Genomic DNA, 21,673 nt, shown 5'->3' with positions numbered 1-21,673 from the left:
TACTTACGTGCAGTAACAGCATTCTAGCAGTATTTCTAAGCTAAGCCGCAGACGGACGGACATGGTGAAACTATGAGGTTTCCTTGTAGCACTACGGAACCCTTACCCTAAAAAGTAGTTACCTATTTATCTTACTACTTTACGATACCGTATCAATCAACGAAGCAAATAAATATATCGATAGGTCTTTTTTTCAGTAACATACATGCGTTACGTGTTTAGATAGGTACGTATGAACAGATGGCTATGAACAATTTTGGTTTGTTTATTGTACCTAATTGTACAAGTCTGTTATGACGAGCAACGTTATTGGCAAAATAACACCGTCTGGTTAGGTTAACATTAAATAAATCAATAAATAAATATCATGGGACACTTGACACCAATTGACCTTAGTCCCAAATTAAGCAAAGCTTGTACTATGGATACTAGGCAATGGATAAACAACTTATTTAGATTAATACATACTTAAATACAGCATCCAAGACCCGAGAACAAACATTCGTATTATTCATACAAATATATCTGCCCCCGCCAGAAATCGAACCCGGGGCCTCAAGCTTCGTAGTCAGGTTCTCTAACCACTTCGCCATCTGGTCGTCATCAAATTGTTTCTCTCTTCTCTTAACTTGTTATTACTGTGCTGTCGGGTTTTAAACGCTATGCTTGACAACACAAACTTAAAAACTTTTAACAAAAATTAACCTCCGAAAAAACTGAAAAGCAAGAAATAATAAAGTTAAATACTTAGGCAGATGTAAGTAAAGTAGATGTTGCCGAAACGTCGAGGTAAATATTACTCGTGTGTGTTAGCGTGATAAGTCCTGTGCGTGGTATTTTGACTAAAAGTATACCTAGGTACCAGTTTGAAATCGGTGCCTCAGCACTAGTCAGGAGGAGTGGACCTATAGTATAGACGTCTACCTGATGGGCTTCTATCACTCCTCCTGGCTCGTGCTGAGGCACCAACTTCAAACTGGTACCTAGGTATACTTTACTTTCATATACCTAAGTATTTAACTTTATTATTGTTTTGCTTTTCAGTTTTTTCGGCGGTTTAATTTTTTTGTTAAAAAGTTTTTTTTTATACCTTTTTTCCATTCTTGGGGTGACTTTTTTTTCAAATTTATATAATACCAACTTCAAGGTATACCCTATCCAATAAAAAAAGAATTATGAAAATCGGAATACCCTGTAAAAAGTTATGCCTGGTCATATAGTATAATCAGTGACTGAACAATCAGTCATCCCCTGTTTTTTTACCCTTAGGGTAGAAATATTTTTCAAATTTTAATGGGACTACCCTCGGGGTATACGCCTTCTAATAAAAAAAGAATTATCAAAATCGGACTACTATGTAAAAAGTTATGCGTGGATGACCACGCATAAAATAAAAAAATATATACGCGTCGACTTCACAACCTCCTCCGCTTTTTTTCGTCGGTTGAAAATACCTACCTAATAATAATAAGACAACAGTCAAGTGATACCACTGTGCTGTTAACTGTGACATTATCTCTTGTTAGTCATATGAAAACTTAACAGTGAAGCGTTCAAATTTGAATCTTATTCAAAGTTCTCAAAGAACAAAAGAAAAAGCTCGGCCTCCTGGGATAAATAAACACTCAAAGAAAATTTTCAGCTTGTCAAGTGCCTGCTGGTTAAGCATCTTGTTTACGAGTCACACTAAGTAAAAATCTAGCAAGTTGTTTAGTACCTGTAAATTTCCAGTTTTATCGCCAGTAGATAAGATGGTCTTTATCAAAACTATGTCCATGATTTGGAAAGTTTAGTACTCGGTTGTCAGAGATTAGGACTTAAAACAACCAATGGACTGTCAACAGTCCCATTTCAGGAGGAATACTACAGTCATGCTTTTATTAACAAATATCTAACAAGATATTTCTTTTGTTTCTTTATTTACGTTTTTCATAGAGTTAATATCGCTCGTCCCATAGTGTAAACCAGTATAGTAGGTATTTTATCTAGAAGTAACGCGCCAAAATTGTATATACCTTAGGCTATACGCTTTCCATACATAATTAAATAGTGCGCGTTTTGCTCTTTCTCATTGCGTACTTACATAACGCCTGTTGTACTATGCTACTGCGTTAGCTATACAGTTAAACTAGCACAAAAACAACACTAACACCGAAGCTATAGCTATAAACACTTATAATTTTACTTCAGTCCAACTTTCCCTATTAGTAGTTTGTTTAAAATCGAGAGTTCGATGCAATCTCGGGATGTTGCTCCCGATTGCCTTTTACAATGTTATTTTACGAACTTCCTTGAGCAAGTTGAGACTAGAGTCCTGCGTTCAACTTACAATTTTGTGGCTGCTTTGGGAATCACAAAATATTACTGTACCAAGTTAATGGAAAGTGATAAAATTGTTTTACTCAGAAACATCCTTTAATACTACCGCTTAAGTAAGTCACGACTTTTCATACACATGGCGATAAGTAGTAATTTATAATTTGAAGACGCGTGAATCTTTAAGATCTTTTTTTAAGGAAACAGATATCCTAACCCTGCCGTCGCTTTATGTTTTTGAAATAATCATGTATGTTAGGAAGAACATATGTGATTTTCCCACTAACGTCGATAAGCCAAAGGCTACTAGAAACACAGGGAAGCTTAAAGTTCCATCTTACAGACTGGCTAAAACCAAAAAGTCTTTTCTGGGAAATTGCATACGTTTTTATAATAAAATTCCAAAAAATATTATAAATTAAACGGATACAAAATTCAGATCTATTGTCAAGAAGACGTTAACATCAAAGGCGTATTATAAAGTTAATGATTATATCATGGACAGGGATATTTGGAAATAATTCCGATCCGCATTAGCGATCCCTTCAAATAGCGAACCTACTGTGTTAAAAATAAAGTTGTGTTAAATACTTGTGATGTAAACATATCATTTAATAATATTGTAAATCTGTTTTAAAAAAAATATATACCTCGTTGAGTTTCTTGCCGGATTCTTCTCAGCAGGGGTTTTTCCGAACCGGTGGTAGATTTTTTTTGACATTCATAAGTGCTTGTTATAGCCTAAATTAAATAAAGATATTTTGACTTTGACTTTGACTTTGACTTTGACTTTGACTTTGACTTTGACTTTGACTTTGACTTTGACTTTGACTTTGACTTTGACTTAATCTTGACCTGTCTTCTCATTGAAAAATATGTTTAAAAATCAATGATTGGTATACTAATTAATTAATTATACTAATAAAACTATAAGAATATATAATGGCTAAAAATCGTGTTTTTATTCTATTATTCGGTACTCGATGTTTTATTTTGTAAAATTATTTTTCATTATAATGATAGGTCAAGATAGTTAGTTACCTTCTTTCTATTGCTACAAAAACCAACCTATACTTAAATTTTAGTCGATTGTCTAAATCTTTATAAGCTAGTTTTTTACTTTTGTTTCACAATCCTCCTAAGATCAATAATTACTTCACTCGCTTTATTTTAATAAAGTGTAAAACTGCATCCATAAACGATTTAATACTGACATCAAGAATTATTCAATAGTCCTTGATGTCGTTGGTCGATAATTTGCCTTGAACAAAGATTTAAATAAATAAATAGCATAAAAAAATGTGCGTCGGCCGGGAATCGAACCCGGATCAACTGCTTGGAAGGCAACTATGCTGACCATTACACCACCAACGCAAGTTACTGGTTCCTGCAGAATTTATAAAGTAACTAAACATGATAACTGTATACCTATATCTTAATTTTGTTAACACAAGTGCGCTTTGCAGAGAACTATGACTAAAGACGAAATAAAAAGTAAAGACAGAATTCAGTTAGCAACAAAGTGAGGCCGGGTAAAACTACACCAGCCTCATGCACGTGTGCGTAGCTCAACTACCTTCGAGTAATTTGCTTGGCGAAAAATGCACACGGGGAGGTGTCGTTGCCACACTTTGTCATTCGCAGAATTTCGTCTTTTTTTTATTCGGTCTGAGTTATCCATACTCAATGTCAATGCTAATAGCTAGTTTAAATCAGGTATACAATCATACCGATGCATTTGTTGAACTTATCACAACAGAGGGGACCGGTTTGGGTTATATGTACGTATTTATTTAATGAAAAAAAGTCATCCAAATTACCCTTCAGGACCTAAGTTACCCAACCTTGCGATACCTAATGTCAGAGGCGCGAAGTCCACTGCTTGAGGTCATAGGTCGAACCACTAAGTAAAAGCTGTTTTTTTTAAATACGGACAACAGTACCTACTACTAGCTACTTCGTTTGCGATGCAATTTTTTATCCCACGGGGCTTATGATATGCATATGCATTATCCCGGGATAAAAGTATTCTATTAATCCAGATTATAAACTATGTGCCAAATTTATACCTAATAATTAATTTTGTTTAAATCCAGGAAATAATTATTATCAGCATGATATTTTGAAATATGTATGAAATAAGATAAGTTTTAAGATTAAATTAATCAAATAATAATGCGTCACAAATAGTAGACTTACTAGATAGCAGAACGACCTGATTTACCGCACGGCTCAGGCTCATAGTTCACATCGCAAAATGACCGTGTTGTAAAATGTCGTTATTAAAACTAGTATACCTACCTACGAGTACATCTTATATCTAGTACCGCTCCTAGTCAATATCTATTACAGAAAATTTTGCTTAGACACTTTACCAACCGTTCTTGCGGCACGCTCGTTTCGCTCGCTCGGCTCGCGCGCTGTACGAGATTAGGGTTCTTCCTAACCACTTTTCCTCGTTTCACTTGTCGTCGCACTTGACGAAGCTTCACGATATGGCCATATTACGATCCAGTCGTACTAAGGTGTAGTCGTCTAGTAATTCGGTTTTCTGCAATGAAACAAATTTTGCGGTGCTGCGGATTTGCGTAGTCATTTTACTAGTGACCTCATAGAAGCTTTTTGTGCGTTAAATAAAACATTTATACACAGAAAACGGTGGTAATCAAAACCTTAAGGGAGTTTCTGTTGAATTTACCTAATTATGGAATTCGGTAAGAAAGTGAGGCCTTATAGCATATAGGCGAAGGGAAAAGTCCGAACATTACTGATTCAGGGGTAATGAACTACATAGGTACATGCTTATTCGCTCGCTTTTAAATTTGTACAGAACTCTTGGTGCCCGAGTGCGACTTTCACTTGACCTTTTTATTTAAATAGGTACCTTATTTTTAACAATAAACTTATTAAGACCTGAGGAAGCAATGTGCTCATTCCACGTTGGCCCAAAATTGAGTGACGTTTGTGTTGTGAATGCTAATTTCGACTGACGAATCGAGTTTAGTAATTTTCATTTCCGGATTTTCAGACTGTGATAGTACATCTCGTTTAAATAATAGTTATTTAACAGAGTATCATCATACGATAAGCTCATTTCCCTGAGGGGGAAGGGAGAAGCCAAATATAACGTTATGCCTGAGGTAAGTTAGATATTATTAATTAAAATAGCTTTTGCCCGCGTCTTCGTCCACGATGTAGCCGGCAGATATCAGATATTGTAGAGGATACAACCAACCATTAAAGATAAAAGAAGAAACTAACTGACTGATTGACTGATTCACTGGCTGACTGATTAACTAGTCGATCGACACACAGCTCCGCTGAGTCCAAAGCATGAAATTTTGCACAAATTCGTTGCTAAAGATGCAACATACAGTGTTTTAGACAAAATTCTTTATAAACAATGTGAAGTTCGTAGGAATGTGAATGTTTTAAAATTTGCAAACCGACTACTATTACTGACCGGATTGACTAAAATTTGATACGAATATGTTGTTGGAGTCTCCGAAAACAGGCATGCAAAAATATCAACAAAATCTTACAATCGCACACAGATTTCGCAGATCGTATGTATAAATTTACTTCGTATTTTTATGAAACACAAAATACTTACCTGAAACTCTGGCTATTGTTTTTCACAGTTTACTCTACACTCTCACACAAGCTGAAGGTCAATTTATATAAATTGTTTTTGCTTGGCTTGTTTACTTACAAAAATAATTCGTGGAGCAGAGTTCAATGTACCTACGTTCGTGAACATGTATTGTGATTGCTTAGCCACGAAATATGATTGGAATGCAGTCATCTTAATATTTACAAATAGCTTAACTTTTATAAGACAATGCCAAAGTTCGCGTCATTACGATCGATGCCTAAGTATACAATTTTATCACGAAGACCCAAGATAGTATTTTCAAAATAATCTAGGATTTGTAAAATGAAAAACATTAATAAGGCATTTGAAAAACCTCAAAATCGCTGAATGGGCCATTTTTCGTTTGCACGCTCTTAAGCAGGTAACAAAGTTCTGTAGGTACTATTATAGATATAGGTACAAAAACATCAAATGAATAGGTATAGTTTTAACGGGCCTAAAAATAGAAGGTTATTGAAACATCAAAATAATCAATTATGCTGTTTAGTATACAAAATAACAAGCTTAATCATTTTCTCTAACTAAAACTGATGATTATCATTATACCACGGCGTTAGGAAGTCAAGTGAAATCAGATAAGCGATTATTATAAATGGGAGCGATCATTGGAATTTGAAGGCAGTGATTGTAAGATGATGTGTTACAACTTACAGTTATTAGGCTGATAATATCTGGACGTTGGCCACACGCCGTTGCGTTCTGTTTAGAGTTAGTAATGAGTTACTTCATAATAATTGATTGGTTTCGGCGTTAATTAAACCGATTTAGTTGTGGATGAGTTCTATATCAATGTATTACACCTTTGAACGGGCAGGACATACACACGGAACACGTATGTACACACGGAATGTGGTCTCCAGTAATTGAGTTTTTTCGTGGGTGTTCGATTTCGACACAACGCAAAAGTTTTTTAAATGATAGAAAGTTCACCAACGCTTCACAGCTTAATTCGTTTTCACTATTATTGAAAGAAGACTTACTGGAAGAGACCCGTTTAAGGGACAAGTTCGCCTTTGTACATCTTATTGTTTTTGTTAATTTCACGTGTTTATATATACAATAAGGAGTTTGCAAGACAATGCAATACAATATTAAGTGATTAAAAAATATATTTGCGTTTCAATAATTCTTGTTAGTCTTGAGTCATTTGTTTCTTCATTTGAATGGTAGGTAGTGGGATAGGAAAGGAGGGTTATGTTGCCAGTTTGCCAGAGTATGAATGCTTTCAGGTTATGATTGAATTAGTGTATGATATTATTATTAATTAAATATAAAAAAGCGGCGCAACATTTTTAACACAATTATATTAGCTTCACCTGATATGGCCATAAATATTTAGCGTAGGTATAATATATTTATTATATTTTGGTGCATGAGTCCGACTCACACTTGACCATGTCCATGTTATGATGCATGCCCTTATTCATGTTATTAAAATTAAACCTTATTTATTTCTAGCGTTTCACGCATGATTTATAAATTTCATTCAGACATAGTAAATCAAGGACATCTCAATTCATATAAACAGGGGCATACGAATTGCTCAGAATCACTCGATAGGAAGCGGCAGGATGTCCTGCGAGTAATATGTCGTTGGGCAAAGTCATAATACCTTACAGGCTCTGGTAATCGTTAGCCTTGCGGCGGCGAGTTCATTGAACTCATTGTTTTATAGATTGGATATATGGTAAACAAACCACAAATGTGTTCGAGGTCAAGTTGGGCGATGGGTAAATAAATTATCATTGGCGTTTGGTGCCGCCCCAACACCGTTTAGTCTGGACGACGCTTCCGTTGGCCAAACGAAAGGCTTGCCTGCGCTTCGAAGTCTCAAATACTATTTAATTACGCGGTGTACTGCCGTTTCGACAAAATATTTTTCGCCAAATTTCACTCCCCAAGAAACTTATCGCAGTAGTTTCATTTCCCAGACGAATCTTTAGCATATTAACATTTCGCATTTTATTCATTTGGTCAAATTATTATTTGGCATATAATTTTACATTGGCAAGTTTTATTATGACAAACGTTTATTTAGCAAACGTTTTCTTTTGGCTAATATTATATTCCAAAAAATATTTGTTCGAAATGACACTTCGCATACGAACCAACCACAGAAACCAACTGCTACTAGAAAAGTAGGTTAGGTTAGGTTAGAACTGCGTCCCCCACAGAAACGAACTGCTGTCAGAAAAGTAGGTTAGGTTAGGTTTGAACTGCGTCCCTCACAGAAACGAACTGCTACCAGAAAAGTAGGTTATTATGCCATGCAATATTTTGGAAGAGTGATTTATGACAAACGATACATTTGACTAAATAATTATTTGTGAAAGAATAATTTGCCAAAAAAAAAATACTAACTGTAAAATTGCGATAAGTTGTTTTAGCAAATGATTTTTTGCCAAATGATAATTTGAGTAAAATATTTTGGGATGCGATACTTTGGGAAAAGTTTTTTGCCCGTACATCAAGTAAGCCAATTATGCATTAGGTATCTATTATCGTACATCTATTCTAAAGCACTTCAAACGAAGGTGTGCAGTCTGTGGCGACCTCTCACTCACAGAACAGACACAATGTTGTTTAAGTGCAACTTGACAAGATATCGCTGTTTTTTCTTTGCGGATTTGAAACATAAACCACGTTGATGACTAAATAGCTTTAAAATTTGATTGATACTGACGATGAAGCTATCTAAGTACAGAATCTTTAAATTAGAGCCAGCCTCCACGTTCCTGAAATCAATCACAAGGCAAAGGACTCAACAACCAATATGCCTAGCTAGAAATTTAATTTTAAAGTTTAACGAGTTATTTTCAGCAAGTGGGCGAATGTTCAGGCAGTGAAATACTTCGAAAGATTTAGGCAAAGGTAGGTATCACACCCACCCAGGCCATTGAAAAATAGGAAGTGACATTCTTTGCTTTTTTTCTGTTTTTGCAGAGTACCTGATTTATACCAGAGACGAATAATCATAGGGCCCAAAGCATTGAGTCTTGCAGTGTTCGTAGATCAGGACCCAGTTTAGTTAAGTATAATCGAGAGTAATCAGCATTAAAAAAAAAAGATACCATAGACGGCAGTTGCTCATGCGTCTTTTTTTAATAATAAATGGACCGAATATCAATACTGCTTTGGATGGTTCATATAAGGATTTCTAAATGTACCGTTTAGTTCATTATAGCGTTTCCTTTGCGTGTATTTTTTTTAAATGCAGCTAAAGATAAGGACGGTTAAGTACGCCGAAATATTGCGTTAAAATTCTCGTTTTAGCTAGGCTCGCCTTAAACGACATGTGGGATGAATAATATGTGCGTAGTAGTAGTGCAATTTTATACGACGTTTATATTATTTTCATATATATTAATATTTCATTCTACAACTTTTAAGTATTGTTTAATTTTTAGTAAGTATACTACTTAGTGTTGAAAGATAACATGTACCGAATTCTATTGAAAATCGTAAATATTCCGTTGTATTGCAAGTGCTCAGAAGCAGAGGCGTCTTTACCTATAGCACAGAATATATAATAGTACATTGTGTCTTAAGGGCAGTAAATAAGGAATTACGAACGAGAGCCTATTAAAAGCCCGAAGTCGAAGACTGAGGGCTTTGATGAGTCGATGTTCGTAATTCTAGTACCGCCCGTGCGACATACAATGTTTTTCATCACATTTGCGAGTAAAATTGTATATTTGCAAAAGAAAAACTAATATTTTTTCAAAAATTACCGATACCGCTGACTACGCCCTTGGCAGCGCCAGCTCCCCGCCGCCCTCCTCCTCCCCCCCGGAGCATGTACCCAACGTGTTCGCGCCGCGCTCGTGCAGGCGCTGCACTGCAGCACGCCATGCAGTATCACACTCATTTACCGACCTTGGGCTTCACGACAACAAAATTAGTACGTGCAATGAATAACTCATTTACTGACCACGGGTTTCATGACAGGCACATTAAGGTCGAGGGTTTTATTTGGGGGGTTGCAACCAAGGTAGCCTGCATGTTACGACACTGTTTAAGAGCAAGTGTGATGAAATAGTACTAACGCCGTTAGCGCAGAGTGTGCGTTGCACACGGGCGCTGCGGTGTTACGGGCGCCGGCCGCGGCACTTTGTACCTATTCCATTTTGACCGCGCGCTTCCTATAGAGCTAAAGTAATAATTGCTCGGGCGCTACATGGGCTAAAGACGCCGCTACTCAGAAGAGCGACTACGCTCAGAAAAAGAGATTTTTTTCTCTTGAAAATAATATAATTACTCGTAAATGGAAAATTTTGATGTACTTAATTTTATTATATTTTACTTTCTTTTCTTCTTCTTCTTTGCAGCTTAATATCCTCACGATGCGGACCAAGTCCTAATTACCGTGTCATGTCATCCCGTGCTGAAGAAGATCTACAATATTGATTCGGTTTGATAGCACAAATAAATAAACAAGCCACCAGAACCTCACGTCGTGCCAAAATTATTCCTCTTATCGTCTCTTTCCTCTCGAATTCATTAGATAGAAAGAGATGTAACTAACGGCAAAGCGAGTTTCTGTCATTTTTGCAGTAGCAGAATACCTAGCCAAGTGCAGGGCAAAACGGGAACAGGAAGCCAGAACGGTAGTTTTTGTCGTTCGTTTATTACTATTGTTTCCTTGTTTGTGAAATTTAGGCGGGAGGGTGTGTGCTTTGCGTGATTCATTGACAGGAACGTTGTCCACAGTCTTCATCATCAAATCTTAAACCGATTCTAATCTTAGATACTCAATTATTTATAATGTTTACCTTATTTTGTTTCCAGTTCTTTGTACAATATATTACGAGTACTTATCGGTGTTTACAAAAATTGTAATCTCAAGTAGACAATAATTATAAATGGCAAAATAATTCATCATCATCATCATTCATTAGCATGACTTTGTCTTTAAACACTCTTTATCACGTCGAGTTTGTTGTCAGCTGAATACATTGACCATGTCTTTTATTTTTTCTTTAATAAAGTTGATTAAGTTATACTTTTTCTCACTTATTTTTTATTCTTAATATTGATTGTAGCCAAATGTGTACCTATATAAAGCCGATTTGAGCTACTTAAAATATTAATTGTAACAGCTTGCTTACTCGAAGCACATCGCTATGTTTCCCGTTATCCTGCTCATTGTTATACTTCTTCTAACGCTCATTTACCTCAATGTACAATGAAAACAATTGGAAGAAGCGAGGCGTCCTTTTTACGAGAAAAACAAAAAGTATTGGGCCCGTTTTGTGATATTTTGACCAACGACCGAGCTTTATTTGAGATTATGGGAGAGTTGTACAAAACGTAAGAGCATCTGCCGGCGGTGGGGATTGGTTCTATATTGACACCACACCAGCACTGTTTGTCATTGACCCTAAGAACATACAGAACGTTCTTCAATCGGACACCCAATCTTTCAACCACAGATGCGTTGCCGTCAACGATCATGACAAACTCGCTGACAGCGTTCCTTTCATGAATGGAGCTCGTTGGAAACTGATGCGACAAAAAATTACTCCGCTCTTCACGGCAGCTGAGTTGAAAAAAAAATGTTTTATATTATGAATAAAAGTGCTCAAGATTTTATGATAATTTCAAAAACAATCCGAGTAAACTGATGAACACGTATGAAACTATAAACGAGTTCTGTTAAGCCGCTATCGCAGCTGCAGTGTTTGGTATCGGCACGGAATCCACATTTGAGTCTCCGTGTTTAAACATGGTCCGTGCTGCTGTTGCACAGAATTGGAAAAGAGCTTCCGTTTTACTGTAGCGAGTGTTAGTGCAAGATTATCAAAATTTTTGGGGATCACCTTATTTAAAGAGCAACAAGAGTTTTTCATTGATGCAGTCAAACAAGTATTGAGAGCCAGAGAAAAGGAGAATACGAAAAAGCACGACTTTGCTGACGTTTGTGTCAGTCTGCAGGAGGCTAGTATGTACGATGACGCTGAACGCTAGACTTAAGATTAGACTTCGTAAATATTGTTTAGAGTGAAAGCGCTATAAGTACCTAAATACGTATGCATTGAAAAGTTCTAAGTTTTAGGTTGAATTTAATTAAAAAAAATACTGTCAGGTAAAAGTGCCTTATTTTGCCATTTTTAGCTAGTAGTGATCGACGAAGCCAGAATAACCGTAAAAACCTAAAAGTAATTTTGTCAATGCAAATCTCCTTATCATTAAAATTTTAAACTTAATTATTATGTAGATATTTGTTTCTGACGCAACACTACAAACAATACTCATAAATAAGCAGCTTTACTAAAATTAGCCACTAAATATGAGCACAGCGCCATCTATGCTTTTTCTCCCAAACAACTACAATACTACGGGGGCAAGTTAACGAAAGGTAAAGCTTTATTTGGCTTTGCAGTTTACTGTTTAGTCCTGGTTCTAGTACGGCACTACACATACAGATGGCGCTGTAAACACGCCAGTAATAAAAAGCAGTTTTTTCATGGTGTATGGAATGTTTTGAATGATAATAATATCTACAGGATGACTGGTAATTCGACCTATTCCTTGTAAGGCGTTATTTTAGAGTTTATTTGCAAAGTTTTTGACCCCGTCAACCACGGGTCAAAATTCAATAGTTTTGGAGATATTCGAGCTTTAAGTTTTTTCGAAAAAACACCGCCTTTCCGACCTAAAAGTGGCAATTGTTAAAAAGTACTTGCATTAGAACAGCCAATTTTTTTTCCTAGTAGCCGGTGAGCTAAAGATTCCTTTAACAAAAAATTATGATAAAAATTTATGAAGGTTTAACAAATAAACGGTTAATAAATCGCAAATCATCATTACTCTATTGCATTTTTTTTTAAATAAACTACTACTGTTAAAAAAAAATTGTAAGTATGACACTTCGCGTACAAATTACGGAACTAAATTTCTCAATTCATAACGTTTCCAAAAAAGTACAAATGTTGACTTCTTTTACTAAATTGTTGATAATAATAATGATAATAAATAAAAGAGCTAGTAGCGCGTGAGATGAAAGCGTACCTGACCCGTAATTGGTTTGTATTGTACTTATTGTAAAACTCTTTTTTGTAAGTACATAAAAACACATGAAATTAACAGAAAACAGGATAACAAGATGTTGTCCAGTTTACCTTTCAACGATTGACAGGTGATAATATTTCAAAAGGCATGGAGACCAACCTACAAGCACAACCGTTGGCCTTTCGGCTAAAGTAAGTAGGTACATACGGGTAGTTCTACGAGCGCTTCACCTTCGTACCTACATTTTACTTCTATATTCAACGCCGCTTGATTTAATTTAACTACAAAATACTCTTATAACACCCCTCTTTTTGCGTCGGGGGTTAAAAAAGAATAGGCACGTGGATAAGTCTTAATTATAATAGTTAATAAGTCTGAAACTATTAATAAGTAACTATAATAATCATAAAATGAACATCGTGGGACTCAGAATACAATACAAGACGCCAGACACATTTTAATATATCGCATAGAAAATTTTACTGTACCTACCTATAGGGATATTCAGGGATGAAAAATCAATCTAGTTAGGTGTCATATCTGGAAAAATATGTCCGATTTGGCATACATGAAAATAACGCTAAAAGCCGAGACGCGGAAATCTCATTTCCGAGAATTCTTATTTCATGATTTTTCCCGCAGATACTTCACTCTGAAGCAACAATGGGCATTCATGAAAATAAATTCTAAAGCAAAAAAAATATCCATTGAAATTAGTGTATTGTGTTGAGCAAGAGACTGGCGCAGTTAAGTAGTTCTTGCGTATTAACCTAGGTAAAGAATTAGGTTAAGCTAGCTTAACTTGGTTGGCACTCCACCTCGCTTCGTTATATAGGTAATTGATTTCATTATCCCAGTCACCATGAAATTTGTGACTGATTTTAAATTACTTCAATAAATTAGGAATTTGTCAATTCGATTAAGTATATTTTTTATATAAATTTGCTACCACAGAACTCCGTCATTAATTTACCAATTTGGAGAAAATTCTTTCTTTTTTAGGAGGTTAGGTACTTGCCGTTTGTTACTGTTTAACATTTCTGAAAAAACACTACCCCTGAGAAAGTTCCTCAAACTCGATTTTTCTCTTAATTATACATAATTTTTTGTTGAAAGTGTCAATTTTACTTTGACTTTCGTTTTCCTGTCCTTGCTCAGCACTGCATTTATATTAGTGCACTTCTTCACACACTGTTTCGCTTTCTCAAGGCTTTTCCGGACGTCTCTGGTTAATACTAAGCATGAGGCTTTATTTATGTAGTACGTACTCGTGGTCACAACACTTTAAGCACAAAACTCAAAGCTTATTGGTTTCGGTTGGTGCAGAAACAGCTGTAATTTTTGTAATTAAACCATTGAAACGAGTCCGTGGCCGGATTCAATCGGCACTGTAACGGGTGCTGGAAATGGCAGCCATAGTCAAAAATATCAATGTCGCTAGCGACGTTGCATTATGTAAATAATGATGTCAGCATAGCTAAGTGAAAATACGTTAACACAAATAAAATAGATATTTTCTAATAATACCACAAATAGATATTTTCTAATAATACCTACCCACAAAGTGTTCAATGACAGCTATTTATTAAGTAAAAATATTTCATAAACTCTGAACTCAATGAAAGTTAGATTTAGATTTTAAAGCAAAGCTACAAAAAATCTACTTTTGAAGACCTGCAGACACATTTTTAAATATCAGAACACCGAACCTTATGTTGTTCTCGAATATTTTCTTCTATTCGATTGTATGTAACAACCGCAACGAACGTGAATAAATTACATTCGTTAAAAAACTGTCTCATTTTTCATAAACGATGAGAGAAGAAGTCAAAATGCATCTCACTATATGTCAATTGCAATGATTTACTGATTGGCATTGGCACATAGGGCGGTGCGGCCGTTAAAGCATTTTTCAGATTCAAAAAGCGATATTTCATATCAACATTGCAGAATTTATTACAATAAGTTTGTGGTGACGCTCGTTTCAAACCGAGAGATTCTGTGATAAATTGCCCATCATCTTCAAAGTGCACTGCGGCCAGCCACAGACTGATACAAATGTTACTCTTTAAAGTCTTTTAAATGGGAAAAATACACTAAAATCACTGTCTTTCCCTCTCTTGGCAAAGGAACGCTTTCGCGACACGCTTAATTATTTTTTCTTGTCTCATCATTTATCATATTTTGTTGACGAGCGCCTCTGTGTGGCAATTTGTGTATCTGGCTGATAAATTGAAGAGCATTATTTTACTGAACCGAGCATCGACCTAGGGGTTTGTGGGTTTAGGACTTTGTTGAAAACTGACGTGTCCGCATTTCGTTTTTTTTTGCTCTTATAAAGCAATAAAAAGATGGCGGAAAAACAGCGGGAATATCTATTTAATCTCGCTCAATGAAAACAAAAGACTTACTTTTTGAGCGTTTTACCCCATGAATATGAATACTTGTACACGTGTAATTTCATTTTGTGATGCTTCAGCGTGTGTAAAATCTTATTGTTTCTACGTCGATGTAAACAAAATTGACCTTTTTAGGGTTCCGTAGCCAAAATGGCAAAAACGAAGCCCTTAAAGTTTCGCCATGTCTGTCTGTCTGTCTGTCCATCCGTCCGCGGCTTTTCTCAGGGACTATCAAAGCTAGAAAGCTGTAATTTTGCACAGATATATATGTAAACTATGCCGACAAAATGGTATAATAAAAAAAAATAGGGTAGATACCTCCCATAGACGTTAAGTGGGGGTGATCTGACGCGTTTCGAACTCAACCATCTATGTTAAATATCTATGTTATGTGTGTATAACATCTGGTAGCATGGTGTACTGTTGTGTTGCTCTGAAGATGAGCTCTGGTAGAGTTAGAAACGCGTCAGTTTAGTGTGGTGGTGTTGATAGATGGGTTTGTGTGATTTGTGTGTGTTCTTACAGTGTGGAGGTGGAGGAACTGCATGAACACGCATATTTTGCATAAACTTAACTATCATAAGGTCGCGGGTGAGCAAAGAAATTCTTTTAGTTCATTGATATGGACCTCCGCAAAGTAACGCCTGATTCAATAAATTATTTAAAAATACTAGATTAAATGTACACACAAATAACACACAAAACACGATTACACGCAAGTAATAAGCTGGTGACAAAAGGAGAATTTTAATTTAATAAAAATTTACGCATCTACTTTTTATTGATTTCATCACTGATTACTTTGCGCAAACTAAAAATTATACCTAATAACTTGATTCGTATTCGTAAACATAATGAAAGAGTTACAGAACTTTCCTTGCAACTAATGGTTTTCCTGTGATTTGCACGACTCATTATGTTTGACTGCTCTTTGTTCTTAGCATTATTTCCATGTGAGTTAGTTTGATGTTTTATTACTGCAGACACTAACGTTTTACAACAAAAGTGTTCCATTACCCAAAAACCTAAAAGTGTATATTATGTAGTTATCAAAGTCTTGTGATTTGATTATCGGGAGATGTAAAAGTATCTAAGGTAAATAATGTTTTTTACACATGCTTTTCTGCTGACGATAGCTACTTTAGTTATACCTACACTTGTAATTGGAGTTTTGTACGTGGACTAAATTTCAAATCAATCCATAACTAAGTGGGTCAAAATCCAATTACTTTACAAGATCTAAACCAGACAATTTATAAAATATTAATATATATATTCATACAAAAATCGCAAGTAAAATAACAACTTTTAAAAAATCAACGAGAGGCCAGACGGTAAGAAATGGCTTTAGGTCTTCAATTTTAGACGGAAAATAAATGTTGTGTATCCAAACAGAAATTCGTTAAATTGTAGGATAAGAAATCATTCAGTCTAGGTCAATGAGTATTTTATGGCTTCTACTCCAATAATTAAGTATAGACACACAAAGTGAACATACAAACACATAAAGCATGTTGTTCTTATGTTTCGCAAGCTAATAAATCTCTAAAGGTATCGCTGCCAAGTCAGCTAAGCTAAATCACAGCGTAAATAAATACATCCCTTTGGATCAAAAGCCTATAAATATCAAATGATTCTGGTCTGGTCTTTACACTAAGTCTTGGATGGCTTACTGACGTATTTCGCAGTTAGGTCCCAGCTGTCGGAAAAACATACGCACTAAAAAAACGCTGTGAGCGTCTGGTTTAGGTAATAACGAACATTTCTCATTTACCTAAGCGAAATTGTGAAATTGAATGAAAAATTTGCCGTAAGTGAACAAAGAGAAAAATGTTCCATGTCACTGCCGTCGAAATTTGATTGAGTAATATGCTTTCACAGGTAAATTTTTATAGAATATGCGATTTAAACTTCGCCCTTGCCGTAAGTGCCTACGTCAGGGTTTGTTATTCTCTGCTCGATGAGGCTTTTGACTTCATATTATTATATTGGTAAGGAAAGGTGAAACATCATTAAATATGCCGTCACTCAAATTTTTTGAAGGGATTGGTGGTGATACCTACCGCAAAAACCGGCATAATGGAATGTAAGCAATCTCCCCAGTGCCTTATAGAAATACTTGACACCAAAAGATGTGAAACTACGGAAAATTGATTCAATCTCTATAGGGTAGCTAAAGTTTTGTTAGAACCCGCCAAGTGCCAATTTATATCTATCTGTATAATGCCTTTAAACGAGCAATTTTTTAATAGTTATTTTCATTTCAGGAATCTCGGAAACGGTTTTAACAGTGAAATTTGCTAATTGGATGTTTTCGGGGGGGGGGGCTTCAACATCGAATCTAGCTTAGTTTTATCTGGGAAAACGCTCATTTTCGAGTTTTAGTTCAAACGATGCTTGGTCGCCCAGGAACTCTATACCTACAAAAGAGTAACGAGACTGAAGCAGCGTTTCCACCAGAGATGTGCGAGGATGTGTAGCGAGCGAGGGATGTGTTTTTCATTAACCAACAGAAACGCTTCATTTACACATCCTCGCACAGCACATCTCTGGTGGAAACAGCTGAGCGGAGCGAGGCGAGGTAAATGAAGCGCTTCTATTGGTTAATGAAAAACATATTCCTCGCAACACATCCTCGCACATCTCTGGTGGAAACGCTGCTTTACTCTTTGACTAACTGACGACAATGTACAGCCTAAACAACTGAAGCTAGAAATGAAAAGGTAAACTAAATTCACTTTTTAGCACAACTTTTTAGTTAGGGATAGTTTTATATTGAATTGATTCAGACGTAATTTTGCGGAGGTTGTCAGTGAACTACATTAATTTACCTTGCTTAATTGCTAACACAAGAGGAGAAGCAAGATAAAATAGTGTACTACGAAAAAGATTTGATCGTTTCTTCCTTAAATGATATTGTACTATAAACTCAAAAACTACTTAACCTTTTTGAGTTAAATATTGTCAACGACTGACACAGAATATGTTTCATCCCGGGAACGTGTGAGATTCCCACAGGACACCTTTATTCTTTTAGAAATTACTGTCATTTTTTTACCTCTACGCGTTTAGACGTTGCAAAAAATTCCGAGAAAAGTATCTGAAATCGTGTCAGCTACAAAATGGCGACTCCTAAAGCAGTCCTAAGTACGCTTTTCCATCAGGTGCGTCTGAAGGTCAGATGACCCCAGAGACTTGTGACTGAGGATTGTAAACTGTATTTATGACCTCCTAAATATCTCTCGCCTCAAGGGTCTCACAGGGTCGGGATAGTAAAGGGAATTAAATTATAACAAGCGTAGAGTACCACAGTAATTAAAAAAATGTGGCTGTGAGCAGGTATAATATTTTCATCGCAATTTTATAAAATACCTAATAAAGAAACTTGCTACCAGCGATAACTTTCAAGGAAATTTCTAGTAGATATACCTAATTATTTAAACTAAAATATACAGTCAGTATATAAGGAAGAGAAGAAGAATACTTAGACAAACTATTGTAAAGCTAAAAATATTGATAATAAATGTAATAAAAAATGTGTGTTTCTGCATCAGTTAATGGACGGACACTATAATGTATTAACTCGATTGTTAAAACAAGTTTAATAAATTTTAGGGTTTCCATTCTTCGTTGACACAATGGACTCTTAAATTTAAATAAAACAAAAAATTCTGTGCATTATATTGTCCAGGCTTAGATAACAAAGCTAGAAATACTAATTTTGTATAAATTGTAAAATTATACCTTCTATACACCTTATTGCTTTGGCAACAAAAGCAGTAATGCAGATAAATAAATAAATAATTTTGAGCACAACTACCGCTCGTGCCATTCTGCTGCTGACTGTACCTATAGTAACAAAGATCGTCTAAATTAATATGGGTTGAAAAGCATTTTTATTCTTCAAAAGAATAAGTTAATAGGCTAAACTTTACTTGTCAAACTTTTCATTTAAAAACTCTTGGACCCTTTCAAGGGGTATAATTACAGTTATAATGAAATTAACTCTACTCCTTTTTGACACCTTTTTGCTATGCCCTTCAATTATTTAATTGAAAGAGAAACAGGTGTCTAACGGCACTTTGGACCAAAGTTGAATAACCTTAACCCTACTGTTACCTACCAAACTGTATTAATCCAGAATAAAAGGTTGTTGTTAATAGTTTAGAACATTTAAGCAGCTGAACCCTTTGCACGATTTTGTTTTGATGAATAAAATTTAAGAGGAATTAAATAATTTACTACTGTAAAAGTTAACCTGAAACAAATAGCGTGTCTATCATAAAATAATATTTTGACATCACGGATAATATTTATTTTACATTAAAATACAACGATACAGTACAAATATTCTTTATTAGTACAATAAAGTACAATATTTTTTATTATTATTATTATTATATTTAGCCTATAACCGTGTCCCACCGCTGGGCAAAGGCCTCTCCTCTTGACTTCCACATCTCCCTATGACCCTATCCAGAGCTATATTTGGCCACTCACTCAGTTCCGCGTCCAGGTCATCTCACCATCTCCGCCTCGGCCTGCCTTGCCGTCGGTGCCCGTCATGTGGTACCCACCATGTGGCTTTGTGCGCCCATCTTTGTGGGTGCATCCGGCAGACATGCCCGGCCCAGTCCCACTTAAGTTTGGCGGTCGCTTTTCCAACATCAGCTATTCGAGTCTTGGTGCGCAATGTGGTGTTCCGGATACGATCAGTTCTTTTTGCCCCTAATATGCTGCGCTCCATATCTCGTTGGCAAACCTTTAGTCTGGATTTCTGATTCTCAGTCAAAGACCATGTTTGCGCACCGTAGGTCAGGACAGGCAATACACACATGTCAACGAGTTTGCGCTTCAGCGTTAAAGGAAGGTTACCCTTCATGTGCTCCTTCATGGACCAGTAGCTCTTCTAAGCATTTTCAATACGCCTTTCAATTTCTTTGTCTTGCCTGTTGCTGAAAGAGACTACTTGGCCCAAGTAAATATATTCGTCGACATAGTGTATTGTCTACCCCTGTACTTGTATCCTGAGTTTCGTGGCATGGGTCATAATTTGGGTCTTTGACGTGTTCAATCCAACCTGAAAGCTTACCATGCTAAGATCTTGTAGCATTTCCTCGAGTTGTTGAGCTGATGAAGAGAACAGAAAAACGTCGTCGGCAAAACGAAGGTTAGTTAGCTTTTCTTCGCCGACAAGAATTCCCTTAGATTCCCAAGAGACCGTCAAACTCTTGAAAACTTCTTCTAGGACGCAGTTAAATAATCTAGGAGACAGCGGATCACCCTGTTTCACGCCTCGCTGTATTTGGAATGACTGGCCAGTTGACTGTAATCTTATGTCAGCAGTACTATTTTGGTAGATGGTCTGGATTATATTTATGTATGTGGGCTCGATATCTTGGCTGTGAAGGGCTGCAACTATTGCGGAGTGGTCGATGCTGTCGAAAGCTTTGGTATAGTCGACAAATCCCAGGTACAGTGTTTTATTATACTCACTCGTTGGCTTTTTCTATGACCTGATTGACGGTATGGAGGTGGTCAGTGGTGGAGAAGCCAGATCTGAATCCTGCTTGTTCTATATATTTTACAGAGAAACAAAATGCCGGATGAACAATAGGCGGTTTTATCGCTTAAGCGATCTCTTCCAGACAAACATTTGGGGGCAGGAACTAGTTCAATTAAGTCAAATAGGAAAAATTATGTTAATTATTGTGTTGTAATGTAATGTTGAAAATATTCGTAAATTTAGGGATCATCGATGTTATTTATTTTGCTTCCGGTACTTGGGTAGTTCTAGGAACGTTTCAACTGCTATCAGTTTCCTGTCGCTTATAGTGAAGAAATTAGTGAAGTAGAATGGAAGGATTTTATTAAACGATATGCATACAATTAGATACATACAATTCATTACAATTTCTTGCTAAAGGTCTCTGATTTCTTTAATATATGCGACAGGAAACTGATAGCGGTTGAAACGCTCGTAGAACTACCCAACTAAGGAATGAGAAAGTCTCTTCCGGTTACTACTTAAGATCTAGGGTTTAAGTAAATAGGGTATTAGCATATGCCTACTTATATACTAGTCCAGTAAACCGTCGTCCGTTTTTGTTTCTGTAACCACAGCCTTAAGGCGTAATTTATAGCGGTCTTAAGGGATACGCCTCAGGCTCGGCTACAGCACGAATTTAGCCCTATCCATTGTTTATAGAAAAATTATTCCTCCATTACATACAAAATCAATTCGGGCTCGACGTGGGCCATTTCCTATGGGTTGCGCATTACCTTAAATCTT

General features: G+C 36.1%; 1 protein-coding gene and 1 pseudogene across 1 annotated transcript in view; one reads left to right on the top strand and one right to left on the bottom strand.

The window, feature by feature from the left end:
- LOC141436180 (monocarboxylate transporter 10-like) overlaps nt 1-21,673 on the bottom strand; it is a 120,031-nt gene that overhangs the window by 72,579 nt on the left and 25,779 nt on the right. The window lies entirely within an intron of this gene.
- On the top strand, nt 11,095-11,938 carry LOC141436507 (cytochrome P450 6k1-like; annotated as a pseudogene).

This window comes from Choristoneura fumiferana, chromosome 16 (assembly GCF_025370935.1).
Source record: "Choristoneura fumiferana chromosome 16, NRCan_CFum_1, whole genome shotgun sequence".
NCBI lineage: Eukaryota > Metazoa > Arthropoda > Insecta > Lepidoptera > Tortricidae > Choristoneura > Choristoneura fumiferana.
The sequence above is the reverse complement of the archived record's forward strand: the minus strand, read 5'-3'. Positions and strand labels throughout refer to the sequence as shown.